We start from the raw sequence: 13,307 nt of genomic DNA, 5'->3' as shown, positions 1-13,307 counted from the left end.
AATGTGATGACAGCAATGTAATCAATGATAAAGGATCAACCACTGAAATACTGTCAAAACTGTTTCATTCTGCATCCTCTTGTTGGCCTCCTTACAGTTTCATGTATTAAAGCTCTTGGTATCTTATAATTTAAGTGAGTATCATACAAAGTTTTCCCCAAATTTATTTTCTCCTCTACTTCTTTTCACTACTCCATGTAGGTAACTGGGCTTGATACTGAAGTGAGGAGATGAAAACAGATCATCTGGCACCAGGTCACCAAGCTCTAATAACTGAATTTTCAGATGCCACAAGAAGTAGCAATTGCTATTACTGAGACATCAGTGACTTTTTGCAAGATCATAGCAAATAGGAGAGGTCTTTCAAGAATGGATCAAGTAAATTGCTATCTCAAAAAAAAATGAGAATTGTCTACAAACAAAAGACCAGTAAAGACCAGTAAGGCTGACTAATATTCCTGGCAAAATTCTAAAATATATTATTGTAATTATTGTTAGTGAATATCTAAAAAGGAAGCAATGATTATATGACCTAATCAAGAACAAATTATTCCATATTGACTTCATTTCTTTTTCAGATAGAGTTTCTAGACTAGTAGGGGAATTTTGTACATGTAGTTTACTTCAATTTTAGTAAAACATTTGGTAAAATATCTAATACTATTTTTGTGTAAAAGCTAAAGGAATATAGGCTAGATAAGACTAAAACTATGTCAGTACAGAACTCACTGAATCACAGTACCCAGAAAGTAAGTAGGAAGGAGGTCTCCCAGTGCAGTACTCCCCAAAAATATGCGCTTCACTATACTGTTTGTCATTATTAAATGATGAGAATAAAGGCATAAATAGCAAGCTAATCAAATTTAAAGATGATACAAATCTGAGAAAGTTAGAACCACTTTGAGTCTTCAGTCATGAAACCTTCAGCATTCCAAGCAAGTAGAGTTCTCTACTGGGTGCTAAAGACATAAAATATGTCTAAAATTACCAAATCTATTAAAATCACCTTGTTGTTACCAATATTACTTTAATGTAATTACCTTAAAGTACTCAAAAGTACATTATTCTGTACTCTGTTAGTATAAAATTACTTTATTCTACTATCCCAGACAACTACTTTGAATCTGGAGTTGGTAATAGGGAAAAAATATTGTCTTCATTTACTTCCTTGAGTTAACAGAGAACATAAAGTAGCTGGATTCTGAAGTTGCATTTTGTTGATCATTTACTTGTAGTCTAGAGTCTTTTTTTCAAAAGCATACATTACCGTATAGAATGTTCTTGGCTTACAATCTTTTAAAGAGGGCAATTACAACAGTACCACAATTACAATACCATACAACTGAGAAGGGTATTTCCAGGGAAGAAACAGTCAATGACTGATTCTGAAAACTGTTTTCTTTGCTTAATGGTCTTATCTTCCCACCCTCAACCCATTAAAAAAAAGCAGAAACAACAGAAAAAAATCCAAATTTCTATCTAGTGAATTGACACTATAATAAGATCAATCAAATCTTTTATTCCCTACTAAGGTAATAGAAGTAAATAAGAGAATCATAAAAATGGATTTTTTACTTTTTCCAATTTGATTTAAAAATATGGAATTCCATGTATAGAATGAAGCAGGGAAATCTGCAAATAATTCTCTTTTTTACCCCTATAATAAAATAATTTGATAGTAGTCTCAGCAGAAGATGCCAGATATAAACTCGATTTCATGTTATCTTCGATCATTAAAGTTCCTATAATTATGCATGAAAATTTTTTTAAAAGCCCTTTATAGGGTATGAACTTAAATGTCACTGTAAAAGATTCACCTGAAAAACATATTTGAAGGTAAAGCCTCATTCCACATTTTAAATTGGATGATATGATGCTAGGAGATGAAGTCAAATCAATATTTACTTAAGAGATTACTCTGTGCAGAGCAACTACACACGGTACTATTGAGAATAAAAAAATAAGTTGAAGACTTGATTCTTGTTCTGAATGAGCTAAAACTAGCTAGAAAATATAAGCCAACACTGCATGATATAAAGAATTGCTATTATAAGTCAAAAAAAAAAGAGAGAGAGATGGTTTGGAATAACCAGAGAAAGCTTCAGGGAGGGCATGAGAACTGAGCTGGGAATGTAGGAAATTTAAAGGAAGAATGGCTTTTATTTAATAGAGGAAAAGTGGAAAGGAATTCCACAAAGAAGAGGAAAGTATAAGCAAAGACAAACAAATGGAAATGAGAATATGGGGAATGATAAGAAAACTGATCTGACTTGAACAAGACTGAATAGTTATGGACCATTTATCCCATATATATCCCATTAGGGATAGTCCCTGATTTCGAGAAAAGAAAGTTTTTTTTAATAAGGCTTTTTTGCAACAGGGAAAAATGTGCTGTTAGATTTGGAAGATATGATTACTATATTAGTAAATAAGGAAGCAAATAATGAGGCATTTTTATACCAAGCTTATACTGTTTTATAGTATATTCTTAACCAGGAAAATAACAAGACAAAGTAATATTTTAGGAAGACTATATCAAGCAAAAATATGGAAATGGACTATAGAGGAACAAATTAGTGCTATCCAACTTGATCGAATTCTAATAGTTCAAATAATTAGCTCATATGTCTAGAGAGTTACTTTATTAAAAGTTTGGCTAAATATGGATTCTATTCCCATCTTCTGTTGAAGGGAATTGATTTAGGCAAGACATTAGAAGCCATACTCCCTAAAGTCAACTACATTATGACAACTATACTTAACAAATTTTATATATGAAGAGCCACCTCAGATAGAGACTTATTTTGAGTGTGAGAGAAACAGCTCCACAAATGATACCATTCCACTACAACTCAGGACCCTCTTTCCTACCTACCAGGACTCAAATTCTCTTTTAAAGAATGTCAATAAATGGCGGAAAAGGAAAGGGAGAGAAGAGGAGAAGAAGGGAAAAAGTTAGTCTTACCATCGTGTCTGGTCTCCTCCATACCTAACCACAGTCATTACAGTCATCCTTACCCCCTCTTATGACATTTAGCCCCACTCCTCAAACTGTAACTGTCATCTTTCTCCCAAGACTTCCCGTATCTTCTTTTTTTCCTGTATCACTTAATCATAAGCTCCTATTCTCCTCTGTTTTGGAGTAGCAGTAGCAATTGAAACTCCTTTAGTTTCAAGTCACCAGAGGTGGCTTCTGTGGCCCTGGGACATGAGCTCAATTAGAGTCAAAACTTTTGGGGCTATTCCCTATCACCTTCCCATTTCTGCAGCAGGGGCAGACAGAAAAGAGTTGTATCAGGAATCCCAAGACGTATTTCAAAAGGTATTTTCCCATTGAAATATCATAAACAGTGACCAAATTCTCTATTATGGTTCAGTTATGTTACGCATGTGTTTTAAAAAAATGTCAGATTGCCTATAGAGGTCCTAATAAAAGTAGTAATAGAATGAAGATATTTTCACAGCATTTCAAGGCTTACAATGGACTTCAGATGTATTTTTTTAATCTCCATAGCAGTACAGTAGGTACTATTATCATTTTACAAATGCCTCAACTAAGACTGGGAGACAGACTTCCTCATGGTCACACAACCAATTGTCGGAGCAGGATTCACACCAAGGTGTCTCCTGATTGCAAGTACAGTATTCTTTCCATTACACCAAGCTAACATATATAACTTATACGCAACATTATTTCCATGGGAAAATACATTTGGAATCCCAAAATGTCTCACTACCAAATTTTTAAAACTAAGTCATTCAAAAATTGGAAACTTCCCTCCTGTTATATTTTTGGAGAGATGAAAGATTATTCTGAGAAACTGCCACCTATTCTGTAGAGGATTAGACTCACAAACCACTGAATTTCTGCCTGAATCGTTTTAGTTTCAAAGGTCCTCTAAGTTTACTTTAATTCATTCTCCAATTTGGGACATTAAAATTCAAATTAATTTACATTCTACTTTTAACTATGAGTGAAAGGAAAATGCACGTGACTTAAGAGCCAAAACACCTGGGTACCAAAATCTTAGCCCTTACATTTGCAATGTGAGCAAATTTTTCACTTTTCTTGATCCTCAGTTGTCCGATCTGAAAAATGATTTTCATAATACATTGCCTGCCTTACACAGGTGTAGTGATTAAAGTATTTCATTAATAACAAGTACAACAACAGTAAAGTGCTTTAATGTTTCCAAGACATGTGGGTTCTAGTTCTAGCTGTGCTACGTTATTACAAACCATTTAATCTTTCTGGTACTCAATTTCTGCACTACTGAGTGAAATGAAAAGGTTGAACTAAAAAGTTCTAAGTATCCTGCAAATCCAAAATTCTATAATTCTGATTGAAATACACATCCAGTTTGGCATCCTTTTAGCAATCTTTTCATCTGTATTCTTGTCACATATTAGTCACCAAGTTCCCTTGCTGCTATATATGTCACTCCATGTCAGTTCATATAAAGCTACCCATTTCTCTGAATTCCTCAAATTCACCATTCAATCAACAATAACATTTCATTAAACTCATATATCCAATTATCTTCCCTCAGAGTACAGGTACTTTCTGTATCTTTTGAACACTGATGAGCACGTACCTTCTCCTGGAACACACTTAATCTGTACCCCTGCCTCACTCTTGCAGCAGGATTACACAAGCTCTCGACAACAAAACTCAACTCTTATCAATCACCTTCACCCCCTACTCCAAGAGTCTAGAAACTTGCTAAGAATGAGATAGCAGTGTGGCAGCCAGAGAACTGAGGAACAGAAAAAGGGAATTGGGGGCAGGGCATATGTGTGTAAGGACTGTCTCATACTCCACTAAGCCTGAGAGACAAAGGAGGCTAAGATGACTTTGAGGTCCAGCCCCCAGAGAGACATGATTAAAAAGTAAAGAAGTCAGAAAGTAAGGAGAACTTTAAGTACTTTAACTTAAGTACTTTAAGAGAAAGAAGAAGACTAAAATTACCAACGATCTCAAGAGAAAGAAAATTCAACTAAAGACATTGAGCATAAGCGTGATAAGCCAACAAGGAAGATATTAATAAGGAAAGAAATATATCTTCCAGATCAGGTGAGTCCAGAGATCTATGAATAAATATTGCAAGACAAAGGAAAATGAACCAATGTCTGATGAGGCACAGAATCCAGTGGATTCCCAGTAGAATATGAAGCCAGAACAAAATGTTCCTGAATGGCTTGGCTTAAAAAAAGAAGTAAGATTTGTGAAAGCAGAATTATTGACAGGATATATAGAGACAGTTTAAGGGTTACAGGTCCCCTAGAAGAACATGGCAAGTCAAAAACTAAACACCATAGTGCTATAAATAATAAAAGAAAATTGCCCAGAATGTCTGAACATAGAAATCAAGTGCCAATCAAAAGAATCCACAGATAACTTCCAGAAAAAAAAATCCAAGTCTCAAACTCTGCAACATAGTGGTTAAATTAAATAATTCCACTGAAAAACAACAATCCTGTAAGACACCAGGAGAAAGGCTTTCAAAAATATTTCTGAAGAAGTTGCCAATCATTATCACAGATTCCTCACCTCAGAGTTCATCCTTGACTATTCCCACTCTCTCACCACTATCCCATCATCCAATCAGTTACCAAGTTACATTGATTCTACCTGCAAAAAAATCACTTGCATCTATCCTCTTTTCTCACATGGTCATCACCTTAGCTCAGGCCTTTATCACCTCTCAATAAGACATGCTAACAGCCTAACAGAAGCATATCTTCCTACTTCCAGCTTCATGCCTCTCTAAATCAAGGTTTTCCCATGCTTATCTCAGAATACTCATTGTCACAGATACAAACTACACTATTGTACCTAGAAGTAAATATGCTATATTCATATAAGGTATCTTCTGTACCATTCCCCATAAGGAAATGCACTCTTTCATTTCTGCCTTTAAGAATTTATATCAGGCAGAGCCAAGATGGCAAAGGAAAGGCAGGGATTCGTCTGAGCTCTCCCCCAAACCCCTCCAAATACCTTTAAAAAATGACTCTAAACCAATTCTAAAGCAGCTGAAACCAAAAAAGGTGGAGTGAAACAAATTTTCAGCCCAAGATAATTTCAAAGGTCAGCAGGAAAGATCTGTTGTGCCAAGGTGACAGAGAATTGCAGTCAAGTCCAGGCAGGACACTCCAATGCAGATCAGGCTCCAGAAAACCCAGAGCAGGCCTTGGGATGACTGAATCACTAGCAGTAGTGGTGGTTTCCAGACCTCTTAGCCCACAGATACTAACAACAACTTAGAAGGTCAGCAGGAAAGGTTTGGCACACTTGGGTGAAAGTGGTGCATACCAGTACAGCCCCAGTCATAGCCAACCAACACAATGTCTTGGGAGAGATGGAACTGGCAGCAGCAGTGGCTGCTCCCAGAACTCTGAGCTCACAGATGGTAAGGGGATCAAACAACTGGTCAGAAGGAGCTCACAGGGGTCTTTTTGCTAGCACTGAGGCAGGACTCTGTTGGTTTCCCCATACTTCAATGCAGGTGGCAGTCCCAGGGAGATGAGGAGCACTAGCATAGCAGAGTTTATAGCCACAGTGGAGGGGGTCCCTCCTCACATTTCCATGGCAGAAAAGAGTGCTTCTGTTCACTCACAGACCACAGTACAGGCCAGGAGAAGAGTAAAACATGTCTCCTTAGATAATGTCAACTTAGAAGAACTGAAAAACTGTAGGTCTTTAAAAGCATCTCTGGAAATAGCTGAGAAAACCCCTAAAGCTTGGGACAGTGTGCCCTCTACTGTGGAAACAGAGTCTTCCTTTAACAAAGAGTTAAAACTCAAGTAATAGGCTGTGAAAATGGGCAAACAATAGAAAAAACTCTGACCATAGAAAATTACCATAATGACAAGGAAGACAAAAACACATACTCAAAAGAAGACAACAAAGTTAAGGCTCCTACATCCAAAGGCTCCAAGAAAAATATGACTTGGTCTTAGGCCATGAAAGAAGTCAAAAAGGATTTTCAAAATCAAGTAAGAGAGGTAGAGGGAAAAATTGGGAAATGAGAGTGATGCAAGAAAATCATGAAAAAATGAGTCAACAGTTTGGAAAAGGAGACACACACACAAGAAAAAAAAATATCTGAAGAAAATAACACCTTAACAAACAGACTACACCAAATGATAAAAGTGTCCAAAAAGCCAATGAGGAGAATGCCTTAAAAAGCACAACAGGCCAAATGGAAAAGGAGGTGCAAAAGCTCACTGTAGAAGATAATTTCTTAAAAATTAGAATGGAGCAAAAGGAAACTAATGACTTTATGAGAAATCAAGAAACAATAATACAAAACCAAAAGAAAGAAAAAATAGAAAATAATGTGAAATATCTCACTGGAAAACCAACTAACCTGGAAAATAGATCCAGGAGAGATACTTTTTAAATTATTGCACTACCTGAAAGCCATGATCAAAAAAAAAAAAAGAGCCTAGACATCACCTTTCAAGAAATTATCAAGGAAAACTGTCCTGATATTCTACAACCAGAGAGGAAGAGGAGGAGAAGTGGGGGGGGGGGGAGGGGGTGAGTGAACCTTACTCTTATCAGAATTGACTCAAAAATGGTATAACGTACTCACTCAACTGGGTATAGAAATCTATCTTACCTTACAGGAAAATAGGACAGGAAGGGGATAAGAGAATAGGGTGGTGGTTATAGAAGAGTAGGCAGATTGGGAGGAAGAGTGTAGTCAGAAGCAAAATACTTTTTGAGGAGGGACAGGGTGAAAGGAAAAAAAAAATAGAATAAATGGTGGTGAGGAATAGAATGGCAGAAATTAGTTATCAATACACATTAGCTTCATTTTGAAGCAAGTTTCTCTGATAAAGCTCTCATTTCTCAAACATATAGAGACTTGAATCAAATTTATAAAAATAAGAGCCATTTCCCAACTGATAAATAATCAAAAGATACGATCAGCTTTCAAGACGAAATAATCAAAGCTATCTACAGCCTCATGAAAAAATACTCTAACTCACTATTGACTAGAGAAATGCAAATTAAAGTAACTCTTAGGTACTACCTCTTACCTATTGGATTGGCTAATAGGACAGAAAAGGTAAATCACAAATGTTGGCAGGGATGTGGGAAAATGAGACATTGATGCACTATTGGTGAAGTTGTAAACTGAGTCAATCATTCTGCAGAGCAATTTGGAACTATGCTCAAAGGACTGCAAAACTATGACTTAGCAATACCACTATTAGGTCTGTATCCCAAAAGAGATTTTTAAAAAAGGAAAAGGACCTATATGTACACATATATTTATAGCAGTTTTTTTCTGGGGACAAAGAATTAGAAATTGAGGGGATGCCCATCAAGTGGAAAATGGCTGAACAAGTTGCCTTTTGTGATTATAATGGAATACTATTGTACCATAAGAAATGATGAGCAGGATGCTCTCAGAAAAACCTGGAAAGATTTGTCTGGGCTGATACAAGGTGAAATGTATTGTGTACAAAATAACAACACTATTGTAAGATGATCAGCTGTGAATGACTTAACCATTCTCAGCAATACAATGATCCAAGACAACTCTGAAGGACTTACGATGGAAAATGCTATCCATTCCCAGGGAAAGAACTGATGGTGTCTGAATACAGATTGAAACAAGTTTTTTGGGTTTTTTTAGCTTATTTTTCTTGAGGTTTTCTTTGTCTATGTTTACTTTCATAAGATGGTCATTATGGATATATTTTGCATGACTGCACTACCTATATCAAATTGCTTGCCTTCTCAATGAGAGGTACGGAGAGGGTGGAAGGGAGAGAATTTTGAATTCAAAATTTTTAAAATTAATTTAATAAATGTTTTTACATGCTACTGAGTATAAATAAAATACTAAAAAAAAGGGGGGGAGGAAGAATTTATATGCTTGGGAAATGATTCTGGGAAGATGGTAGAGTAGAATCAGATAGTTCCAAGCTCTCCAGATTTCCTCAACAAATGACATAAAATAGCCATGGAGGGAGAACACAGAATGGTAAAAAAATCCTCTGGAACAATCTGAGAAGAAAGATCTGAAGAAAAATCCCAGGACCAGGTTTGGTCTCTGTGAAGCGTAAACACCTCCAAGCTTAAACAACAAGTGATCAGCCCTGGGGTTAGCCAGGTTGGTAGGCAGCCTCAGCCCCTGCCATAGGAAATTTTACCCCCAGGGAACAGTGAGGGACGTTCAGCATTTGAGCTGGGGGAGATTGAGGGAACCTCTGCTGACAAGGAATGCCATACCAGCTGTGCTGCTGAGACACAGCCCTGAGTGAGAAGAAACCAGCACTTACCCAGTAAAGTGCAGCAACAGTAGAGTGGGGACACTGGGGCTGTGGGCACTTACTAGAAGCTGGAGGTCTTGGTTTCAGTTCCAGGCCAGAGGGGAAAAAAGATGGATTTGAGGTCACAGGCACTCATAACCTCATAACCTAGGACCAGAGGTGATTAAAAAACTAAGCTGCTACAAAGGAAAGAAAAAAAAATGAGCAGGCAAAGGAGAAAGAATTCAACCACAGAAAGATACTATAGCAGTAAAAAAGACTGGAGTTCATCTTCAGAGGAAGATACTGAAGCAAAGAAATCCTCTTCTACACCAAAGAGTAATGCCAAATGGTCACCTGCCCAAAAAGAATTCTTAGAAGAACTTTAAAAAGACTTTAAAAATCAAATAAGAGAGACTGAGGAAAAACTAAAAAAAAATAACAATCCAAGAAAAACAATATGATTAAAAAAGAAAGTCAACCAATTAGGAAAGAAGATCCAGAATCATAAGGAAGAAAATGAATCCTTGAAAATCAGAATTGGGCAAGAGAAAGCCAGTGAAGTCATAAGAGACCAAGATATAATAAAACAAAATTAAAGAATGAAAAAATAGAAGAGAATGTGAAACATCTCGTAAGACTGATCTGGAGAACAAATCAAAAAGAGAAAATATATGAATAACTGAACTACCTGAAAGCTATGATCTAAATACAAATCTTGATACAATAATACAAGACATAAAGAAAATTGTCCTGAAGCATTAGAATAAGAGGGAAAAGGAGAAAAAAAAATCCACCAATCACCACCTGAAAGAGATCCTATGAGGAAAAGCCATAGGAATATCAAAGTCGAATTCTGAAACCACCAGGTCAAGGATAAAATATTAAGAGCAACAAGAAAAAAATCAATTTAAATATATATGGTGGTGCCACAATTAGAATCACACAAGACCTAGCAGTGGTGACACTAAAAGACTGCAGATCTTGGAATACTATATATCAAAAAGCAAAAGAACTGAGGTTCTAGTCAAAAATATCAAAATCAGCAAAGTTAATCATAATCCTAAATTGAAAAAAAAGGAATATTTAATGAACTGTCAGATTTTTCAGAATTTTGTTCAAAAAAAAAAAGACCTGAACTTAATAGAAGACTTGACCTACAATGAGGTTCAAGAGGAAGAACCTACACAGAGGAATTAGATGGAGGAGGAAGGCTGGTAGAGTTCTGGAAACCTACTTTCAACTAAGGTGGGTTCAAGAGGGAACAATATATAAATATCTAGAAGAGTATAAAAGTCTTTTAAACTAAAGAAGAAACAAAACACTAAAAAGACAGGGAAGGGTGAGAGGATAAAGGAGGGATCTTTAGAGGGGACGGTGAGGCAATAGATTAAAGGCCTGTATAGAAGGGTGTTTAGATTAATGGGAATGGGAGGATAAGGAAGGGATCCTTGGAGGTGAGTAGCAATACGAGGGTAAGATAGCAGGTAGAAGTAAAGTAGAAGAGTCAGGAGGGATAGGAAATAAGAGATATGCACAAACATAAAATAAAGATCAGGAGTAGAATTTGTTAGGGACAAAGGAGCAGGGGTGGTAATTATGATTTGGACAAAGTTAAGGCTAAAACAAATTTAATCAAAAGAAAAAATAAGGGAATTACTATATGTTAGCCATATTCATCAATGTTGCTTTGGACTATTTAAAACAACTAGACAATATAAGGTTGGAATATTGTTATGGTGTAGGAAATGATGAGATGGTGAACTTGGAAAAATATGGAAAGACTTGGGCTTATGAAGGAAGAGACTGTCCACCCTCTGAGGAGCAGAGGACACGTAAGTATAGTACAATGTTATATACATGCATATGAATGAATGTCTATATATGAATATAATTATAGATATCTAAGTATATGGGTAAAAAAGTATATGTATGTGTATATGTATATATACGTATATATGTGTGTATATATCTACACATGTATGTGTATATATGTATGTATATGTGTTTATATGTGCGTGTATGTATATATACATATACATACACAAACACACACCATACACATACACACATATATCTGTACTTAATTATAGCCTTCTGGAGGGGGGAGGAGGAGAGAAAAAGAACCAAGTAAAAAGCATACAGCAGAGGACAAAAGAAAATTTACAAGGAAGCAAAAGAAAGATGGACAGCTCTCAATACAATGTGCAGTATTTATTAATGTGCTTTCTTAAAATGGAAATTGCTCTATATTTTGAAATATAAATTCATATGCATCTAGGTAAGAATGGAGTCAATTAACAACTGCACGTGAAAATATAGCACCCATATCTGACACTGAGTTTCTGTTTGGATTTTTGTTTTGTTTTGTTTTGTTTTGCTGTTCTGAAGATAGAAATATTTATTTCAAAAGACTAGGAGCATTCTTTGAAATAACATCTAAGTTTCACACACAGTTTAAAAACATCTTAGCTCCAATTCTGTCAATAAAAGATGTCCTATACACAGCAAAAGATTTGTTTTGTTCTGTTTTTTTGCTTCATATCTACCTTGAGGTTCCCAGATATCCATCTATTCTATTTTTCTGGTTAATTTCCTATCTTATTTAAAATACTGATCACCATGATTTTTTCTTTCATGTCTAGAACTTGTGGGGCATAAGACCCCAAGTCATTTTTTCTTTGTAAATGGCATTTTCTTTTTCTGATTACATGTAAAGGTAGTTTTGACATTCATTTTTATAAGATTTTGAGTTTCAAATTTTTCTCCCTCTCTCCCTTCCCTCCCCTGCCACAAAATGGCATTCAATCTGATGTAGGTTACACATGTGCAAACACAGAAAAATACTTCCACATTAGTCATATTGTGAAAGAAGAAACAGAACAAGAGGGGAAAGCCACACACACAAAAAAAAGTGAAAATAAAAGATGTGCATGTGGATAACATTTTTCATCATGAATCTTTTGCAGTTATCTTGGATCACTGTATTGCTGAGAAGTCACCCCAGTAGATCATTGCACAGTGTTAGAGTTACTGTGTACAATGTTCTCCTGGCTCTGCTCACTTCACTCAGCATCAATTCATGTAGGTCTTCCCAGGTTTTTTCTGGAATCCACCTGCTCATCGTTTCTTATGTAGCACAATAGTATTCCACTACTTTAATATACCACAACTAGTTCATGGCTCTATTTTATATGCTTTTCCTACAACTTCAGTGTAGCAAAAAGGGTGCTGTACTTGGGCCAAAAAAAAAAAAATGGGGCTTAAGTTCTATTTATGTCACTGACTAGCTTCATGAGCATATTTATTCAGAAGCCACTTTGCACCTCAGTTTCTGGATCTGTAAATTAATTTGTATCCTATATACTTCACAGAGTAATACTAAAAGAGACAGACAGACATCTTGTTTGTACACTTGTTTGCATGTTTACTCTCCCATCAGACTGTGAGTACTTGAATGCAGGGACTATGTTTTTATTTTTCTTTGTATCCCCAGTGCCTAGCACAATGCTTGACACATAGAAAAGGCTTAATAAACACTCATTGACTTGGCTAAATCTTAACAATGATTTGCATAGTGCTTTGCAAATCAATGTGCAATTCAAATGTCAGTTTTTTAATAATCATAATTTATTCAAATACTATGTATAGATAAAGTCCAAGGATCCAGGCTCAATTACTACCAGTTTCATACCATTTGTCATCTAAAGTATCCCTGACTCAAGTCAGCTGTCTTTAAAATGCACAATTTGAGGGAGGAGCCAAGATGGCGGAGTAGAAACACACACATATGCTAGCTCCGAAACCCACAGCCCATAAAATACCTGTAAAGAAGAACTCCCAACAAATCTGGGAGCAGCAAAAGCCACAGAACAATGAGTGGAGGAGATTTCTATTCCAGAGAGCCCGGAAAACCTGACACGAAAGGTCGGTGGAGCCCTGGACCCAGAGCAGAGCCCAGCCCTGCCTTGGCCAGGGGGCACCAAGAGGAGCAGAGCCGAGCAGGCTTCAGGGACAGAATCTCCAGCGGCCGT

At 36.2% G+C, this 13,307-nt stretch overlaps 1 protein-coding gene across 1 annotated transcript in view; it reads right to left on the bottom strand.

The window, feature by feature from the left end:
- Window positions 1-13,307, bottom strand: part of BCKDHB (branched chain keto acid dehydrogenase E1 subunit beta) — a 258,801-nt gene that overhangs the window by 162,112 nt on the left and 83,382 nt on the right. The gene's annotated exons all lie outside the window — the stretch shown is intronic.

Source organism: Notamacropus eugenii, chromosome 2, assembly GCF_028372415.1.
Source record: "Notamacropus eugenii isolate mMacEug1 chromosome 2, mMacEug1.pri_v2, whole genome shotgun sequence".
Classification (NCBI taxonomy): domain Eukaryota; kingdom Metazoa; phylum Chordata; class Mammalia; order Diprotodontia; family Macropodidae; genus Notamacropus; species Notamacropus eugenii.
Note: the sequence above shows the minus strand (reverse complement) of the source record. Positions and strands in the feature narration are given on the sequence as shown.